General features: G+C 47.2%; 1 long non-coding RNA gene across 1 annotated transcript in view; it reads right to left on the reverse strand.

Annotated features, from left to right (window-relative positions):
- Positions 1 to 241: 241 nt before the first annotated feature.
- The window catches only part of LOC115029553, a 19,811-nt gene continuing 12,014 nt past the window's right edge, over positions 242 to 8,038 (reverse strand). Inside the window, exons 4-5 of the long non-coding RNA XR_003835115.1 lie at positions 563 to 713; positions 242 to 472 (exon numbers count right to left, since the gene is read on the reverse strand). This is a non-coding gene — a long non-coding RNA (uncharacterized LOC115029553). The remainder of the gene's footprint in view (positions 473 to 562; positions 714 to 8,038) is intronic.

Genomic DNA, 8,038 nt, shown 5'->3' on the forward strand with positions numbered 1-8,038 from the left:
CCCAACTCAGGTGTCACGTGAGGGAAGCTCACTCGGCTTGCAGCCTGTGCAGTCGGTGTGGGCTCACCCCTGTACTCCCTTTCTTATCTTTGCTATTGGTAGTGGGAAAGGACCGCACCACCACTAGGGCAAAGTTCAACAGGAAGGAAGCCAAGGCTTATCATCTGGAGGAGCAGGAACGGGGGCGGGGCGGGGTGGGGTGGGGCTGGGGGCGGGGTGGGGTGGGGCTGGGGGCGGGGCAGAGATCGGAGGAAATGCTGGGGCAATGTGGAGGGCTGGAGGAACTGGCAGTGGTGCGCTTTTGGACTGACCTTAGGGAGGACCTGGCACGTTTCTCTTCTCCCTAGTTCTGAGCCTACCCTCTGCCCCTCTAAGATTTCAGTTCGCCTCTAATCTTCCAGGGAAAATCGCTGGGCTGTGGACCGCCTCCCAAAGACGCCTGTGTTAGCAGCCTGGTCTCCAGAGGGTGGTGCTGTTGGGAGGGGAGAAGATTGAGAAGGGAGACTCAGCCCTCAACCAGGCCCCAGACAGTATGGTGGGGGGTAGAGCGGAGGATACTTACAGGGCAGAGCAGCATGCGACTTAGGGTATGGGGTAGGTGACTGGAGCTGCGTTAGTCATGGTCTGTGTGTCTGTAACCAAGCTCTGTGGTTTGCCATGAGATACACAAGGCCCAGCATGACGGCACACACCAGCAGTTCTAGCCCTTGGAGCTGGAGGTAGGAGGATCAACAGTTTGAGGCCAGCCTGGGCTACATGAGACAACAATACAAACAAACAAAACAAACAAACAAACTCCCTCTCCTCCAGCCAAGCAAGATGCCCAAAGGAAAGAAGGCCAAGGGAAGAAGGTGATCACCCCCCCCCCCATCGTGAGGAAACAGAAGAGGTGGTCAATCCTTTGTTTGAGAAAAGGCCCAAGAACTTGGACAGGACATCCAGCCCAAAAGAGATCCAACACGCTTCACCAAATGGCCTCGCTACATCAGGCTGCAGTGGCAAAGAGCCATCTTCTATAAGCGGCTCAAAGTACCTCCTGCCCTTAACCAGTTCCCCCAGGCCCTGGACAGGTGCCCTACTGCATCATCAAGGGAAAGGCCAGGCTGGGGCATCTGGTCCACAGGAAGACATGCACCACTGTTGCCTTCACACAGGTTAACTTGGAAGACAAGGGTGCTCTGGCTAAGCTGGTGGAAGCTATTAAGACCAATTACAATGACAGATAGGATGAGATCTGCTGCCACTGGGGAGGCAACCAAATGTCCTGGGTCCTAAGTCTGTGGCTCGCATTGCCAAGTGGAAAAGGCAAAGGCTAAAGAATTCACCACTAAACTGGGTTAAATGTACACTAAGTTCTCTGTACATAAATATAATTACAAAATTATCTCTCACCCCCCCCAAAAAAGCCCAAAGAAAGAAAAGAAAGAAGAGGGAAGATAGAGGAAGAGGAAGAAACTACAGTATTATCAGCACCTAAAAATAGCATTTTCAGTCTCCTGACAATAAAAGGTCTCCCGCACGTACCAGGATGGACACAGACGAAAGTCAGCAGTTCCTATAAAAAGTCCTCCAAGCTCCTGAAAGGAACCTTAGGCGTAACTCCACCCTAAACCACGCGTCAGAGATCCCATCTACGGCAAGGCCAGCAGTGACTAATCAAATGCAAGCATGTAACCTCCAGAACGAGGGACTTCTACAGCCAGTGGAAAGCAAGTAACTGGGGTAGGGACCTGTACTGGCTATTTTTGTGTCAACTTGACACAGCTGGAGTTATCACAGAGAAAGGGGCTTCAGTTGAGGAAATGCCTCTATGAGATCCAGCTGTAAGGCATTTTCTCAATTAGTGATCAAGGGGGAAAGGCCCCTTGTGGGTGGGACCATCCCTGGGCTGGTAGTCTTGGGTTCTATAAGAGAGTAGGCTAAGCAAGCCAGGGGAGGCAAGCCAGTGAAGAACATCCCTCCATGGCTTCTGCATCAGCTCCTGCTTTCTGACCTGCTTGAGTTCCAGTCCTGACTTCCTTTGGTGATGAACAGCAGTATGGAAGTGTAAGGCGAATAAACCCTTTCCTCCCCAACTTGCTTCTTGGTCATGATGTTTGTGCAGGAATAGGAACCCTGACTAAGACAGGACCTGGGACTCAAAGTCAAAGTAATAAGGAGTTCAAAGCTGGGCTGGGCTGTGGCTCACAGCTAGGGCACTTTCCCAGCATGCTTGAAGCCCCAGCACACGAACACATCAGTTAGTTAGTAGGAAGAACACCAGGGTACGGGGCACATGCCTGTGGTTTTAATGCAGATGAAGAAGGATCAAGAGACCCAGACTATGAAATTAAAATGCTTTTGCACAGCAAAGAAAACAGCCAACCAAGTGAAAAGACAGCCTGCAGAATGGGGGAGAAAGTCTTTGCCAGCCACATATCTGACAGGGCATTGATACTTTGAATATACAAAGAACTAAATAGAAACAACAATAACAGCCCAAAAATGAGCAGCCAAAAACCAAATAACTCAATTTGTAAAATGGGCTATAGACTGGAACAGAGAGTTCTCAAAAGAAATAACATAGATTTAGTGTGTTCAGCACCCTTAGAGACTCCATCTCACCCTAGTAGAGAAGAGCAATAAGGGAAACAAATGGGGCAGGAGCTGGTGAGCAGATGGGAAGAGCAAGTTCGCTGTCGGCGGATGTGTGACGGATGCAGGCGCTGTGAAGATCAGTGTGGAGGTGGCTCAAAAAGCTAAAGCCCAAACCACCAGAGAGACCCAGCTATACCACTCCCAGGCAAGTACCAAAAGGACACCACACCCTGCGACAGAGACACCAGCACGCTCACGTTCACGGCTGCTGGCGACAGCACCTAGGAAATGAAATCAGCCTAGATATCCACCATGAATATTCATTCATGACTAATGAAACTGTGGAGCACACAACAGAGGTTCATTCGGTTGTATTATAATTATAAAATTATAAAAGTTGCAAGGAAATGGATGGAACTGAACAGTATTATACTAAGTGAAGTAGCCCAGCTCCGAACAATAGATGTTCTATGCTTTCTCTCAATTGAAGACCGTAGATTCAAATTTTTAGATTTCTGGGTTTAAGTTGATGTGATCTCTGTGGAGGCCAAAAAGGAAGAAAGGAGCCATGTGATGCAGGAGAGGTGAAGACGGAGGTGAGGGGATAGTAAATCATGAGTGATATGGAAAGAGAGATGGTGGAATTTTTTATAAATGAATGAATGGGCAACTATGTTAGTTGAGTAATTATCAAAATTAGACTTCCAACCTCTCAGGGTTCTGGAGACTGAGACCTTATTTCCTAAGAATGGCTCTCAGGTCCTTGAAAGATGCTTCAGGACACACAGTTGCAACTGTCAGCCCTTCTTTAGGCAAATGTCGGGGAGACAGATGTGGCCCATGGAGCAAGGACTGGGTTTGAGTGGACTGAGGAAGACCTGACTTGCCCCGGATGATGTGGAGTCAAGACTTTCTGTGTTTACTGAAGGTAGAGTTTCACACCCAGCAGAACGGTATTTGATGCAGAGATTAATTTCAGTTACACAAAAGTTAAGCAAGCTGTGGTTCTCAGGACAAGCAGCTGGCTCAGCTGTAAAATGCTTGCTATGCAAGCCTGAGAACATCAGTTTGCATCTCCAGCACCCATGTCAATGTTGGGTGTGATGGTGCATGCTTGCAATCCCACAGCTGAGGATATGGAAACAGGCAGAACTCACTGGCCAGCCAATCTAGTTGAATCAGCAAGCTCGAGATTCCCTGAGACATGATGTCTCAAAAAGGAAAAATAAAACAAAACAAAAACAGAAACAAAGCAAAAACGTGGAGAATGATTGGGGAAGATACCTGATCTCGGGCTTACACACACACACACACACACACACACACACACAAACCTGACATACAGAATCCAGTGGGTCTTGGCTGCAATCCTGAAACTCACAAAAAAGGCTCCACGAGTCTCCTCAGCAGACAGAGCTTGAGTCCTAGGTGTCCGACCTTAGGCACACACTTCGTGAGTTAGAGCCACAGTCTCCCCAGCCGCGGAAGCGGTGATGGGAATCTTTCTCCTCCACCACTGGGTAGACACAGAGAAAAGCATTTGCCACTCGAGCTTAATACCTCAGTCTGATCCCTGAAATCAATTGTGAAATGGGGAAGTGACTCCTGAAAGCTTTCTTCTGCCCTCCACATGTGCTCCTTGATACATATACCTCTGTACATGCTCGTGTCCGCACACGCACACACACATGCACACGCACCCACAGCCTTTCAGGGGAGACTGCAGGTCAAATGCAATGATGTGTGCAGAGCCAGGCACAAAGACTCCTGACACAAGGGGACTGCTGCCTGAACTACAAGTCCTCCTCTGTACAGAACAAAGCTGTGGTGGCCTCAGGTTTCAGAATGGAGGATGGAAACTTGCAGGACCTGGGGCGCAGTCTTCTAACCATCTCTTGTGGCAAGAGGCAATTGTACATTGTAGCGACTGTTATGTAACAGGTTACATAACCACTCAGGGAAGCTAACTCCACTTCAGAGCTGAGATTCAATGCCTTGGTCATTCAGAGGGAAACTACTTGCCTCTCAGTTCATTCTCCCTACTCACCGTGTGCCCTAGCCCAGCACGACCACCACTGGCGCTTACTGGAGGTGAATCCCCAGCCAGCACACTCTGAGTGGGCTGCAGCCAACGTCACTGTCAGAGCTCTGGGTGATTTAGTATATGTGTATGTATGTGTGTATGTATGTATGTATGCATGTATGTATGATATATGTATGTGTGAGAAGCACTGATGACATCTCTGGCTCTTTCCTTCCTAAATTAGGGGCCAAAGCAGTATTTAAACACATTGAACATAAACACAAGCCACTAATAACTTAAACGAGTGATACACGTTCAGAGTTAACCTGGTAGGAAGGTAAGCACGGCTTTCCCTTGTTTCTTGGGGAACAGATTTTATTATACACCCCAGGCTTGTGCCTCTGTCTCCAGGGTGCTGGGATTGCATGCAAGTGCCACCATGGACAGCTTAAGGTAACCAATTCTACGCATGTTCTAAGCAGGGTTCGAACAGCTTTGCTTTGTTGGGGGTTGTGTGGTAGGAAAACCCATTGCTCTGAGAACCCTAGACTACATCTTGTGCCTCTAGATACCATTCCTAGACGAGGAAAAAGCTCCTTGCACCTCCGATTCAGTAAATCTGCCTTCTTCAGGTAGACTTGGAAATGGAAGTGACACAGGAGCTCTGTGACAGGAGCCCTGTCACAGGGCTCCTGTGACAGACCTGGTTCACTTGGCACAGCGCTCACAAGGTTCATCTCTATTACTTTATATTGTAGAGTTTTGACTTTTTAAGAACATACTTGTGCGTGTGTTTGCTACCTTGTGGGGTCTAGAGGTGGACTCAGGTTGTCAGGCCCTGAAGCACGTACCTTGACCCTCTGAGCCACTTTGCTGGTCCTGAATTCTTTTAGAAGGTTGAGTGGCACTCCATTGTATGTACCCTTCCCACGGCCTTCGTCTCCTTGTCTTCTGAGAGGCTAAAGTCTCAGTTGTTGTGAGCAGTGCTGCCGTGAACAGGGAAGTGTGGACAGCTCTTCAACATTATAGTTCCAATGGTGGCCCAGGTCTGTAACCCTAGCACTCAGGTGAGGCAGGAATAGCCAAGTTCAAGGCCAGCCTGGGCAATACAGTGTGACCTTGTCTTAAATAAAGAAATAGACAGCATCCAGGACAGTGTCGGCTGGCTAGAACAGGGGCAGCTCCAGATGGTCCCTACCCGATTCCTCATCTGGTTTAAAGTCTTCTGATTTTCACCGCTGAGCTGGCTGTACGGACTGAGTACTTCCCTACTGTTCATAACCTCTTGAAAGTTTCTTTCCTTTGAAAAGTGGTTTTGTCAAATGCTTTTCCTGCATGCATTGCTATGATTGTGTTATTTTTGTCCTTTATTATAATTTCCATATTCTGAGGCCCCCTAATGATTATGGTGTGTGACCCTTTATGGGCAGTTAGTTGTATCTGAGTTGGGACTGTTTGTAGACATCATATTCTTTATGGATACTGGTCTATAATTTGGTTTTTTTTTTTTTCTTCAAATATCTTTGTCTGTCTTTGGTTCTGGCTAATATTGGTCCCATGAAATGAATCTGAAAGTTTTTTTTTTCTTCATGTTTCTTCTGGAAGAGATTACGAAAGATTAGCAGTAGATTAAAAAAAAATTTGGGAGTATTTAGCAATGACATGGTCTGGCTCTGATAACCAATCCTGTTAATCCAATCGCCATATTAGTTACAACTGTTCTGCCCTCCTTTGCCATTCTGGTGTTCTGCGGGGAGAGCACACGGATTTCCAAGTGTTGCGTCTTTCCAGGATACTGACATCGTTATCATTAAGTTACACCTCTGCCCATCTGAGTCTGACCCCAGCTCTATTTTGTTGATATAAAGATAGCCACCCTTGCTCTCTCGGAGGATATCTTCTCCTGTCCCTTTAGCTTCCTTGTGGCCTTAAATCCACAGCAATTCTTATAGAAAGCATATAATTTTGTCTTTTATTTCTAAATCCATTCAGTGATTATATGTCTTCTGATTGATGAATTTAAATCATTACATTTAAAATAATCACGAACAGGGAAGGCTTTGCTGTTTGGACTTTTATTAATGGTTTTCTCTTATTTTCATAGTTCTTCTGTATGGGTTTTCTTCTCTTTACTTTTGAATTTATGTCCTGAGGGTTCTCTCTCTCTCTCTCTCTCTCTCTCTCTCTTTCTCTCTCAACTTCCCTCAGAATCCTTAACTAAATGTGAAGTCTGTGTTGAGAAGAGAAAGGCAGGATGGCCAGGCAGTCTACTGGATGTGTCATCAGCTTGCCAATTTAAAAGAAGTCTTCTTATTTAGAAACAGGACAAGGAAGCAGACAGAGGCAGGCAGATCTCTGTGAGTTTGAGGTCAGCCTCATTACACAGTGAGTTCCAAGGAAGTCATCGCACCAGGCTACAGGCAGTGAGGGTCTCCTGGTGTCCACTCACACCAAGCCAAACAAATGAGGAGTATGGCAATGCAAACAGCAGCAGCAAGAAGCAATCCTGGGATGAAGTCTTTGGATGAAGTCTGGCCTTGCCTCACCAGAACTCTGCAGCAGAGTAAGGCAGTGGGCTGTCTCCAGGGAGCTCGCTTGCCCACCACAGCTCTTTCTGCATGGTACCCGCCAGCCAATCAACCAACCGACAATAAACAGAACGAATCAGGGCAAGAGATTTTTGTCTCCTCGAGATTTAAATAACGTCCGTTCCTGACATACTTCCAGCACACCTTATGTCCAGCGTCACTGTTCACACTTCTCTTCTGACTCTAGTGCTATGCTAGTCGCAGACATAAGGCATCGAGTGCTTCCCAGACTCAAAGCACAGCTGCGTCAGAGTTTTCCACGCTGTGGACCTAACACCCCTTCTCTATACGGATGGCATTTCACATAATCTGTCTCTGCAAGCCTATGTGAGGATCAGATTCCATTCACGTGAGAGGACAATGAGGAATAGTGACACACAAGGTAAGCATCTGAAATAGCTGACATGGGTTAAACAGAACAGACAGCAACCCAACTAGGAGTAGAAAACACCTTGCCCACCATCAGCAAACAAGTTAACATGAGCTCCGTCAGAAACGCCCGCCTCACACAGCTGATGCCCTGCAATGGCTCACCAGCAAGTGAATAATCAAAGATGAGGAAATGAAAACTGAAGCCGACATTCTCCTTAGCTCTCAGGCGGGGCTTAAGAGGGGAGGATGGGAAACAGACACCGACATTCCGAAGGACAGTTAGAAGGAACCTAGCCAGCACTGTATGTGCTTTTAGAAGTTTGCATTTTATTGAAAGAAAATATGCACAGTGCAGAAGAATATACACACAGATCTCTTTCTCTCTTTGTGTGTGTGTGTGTGTGTGTGTGTGTGTGTGAGAGAGAGAGAGAGAGAGAGAGAGAGAGAGAGAGAGAGAGAGCACATGATGCTTGGGTGG

The sequence above is a fragment of the Mus caroli genome, chromosome 16, assembly GCF_900094665.2.
Source record: "Mus caroli chromosome 16, CAROLI_EIJ_v1.1, whole genome shotgun sequence".
Taxonomy (NCBI): Eukaryota; Metazoa; Chordata; class Mammalia; order Rodentia; family Muridae; genus Mus; species Mus caroli.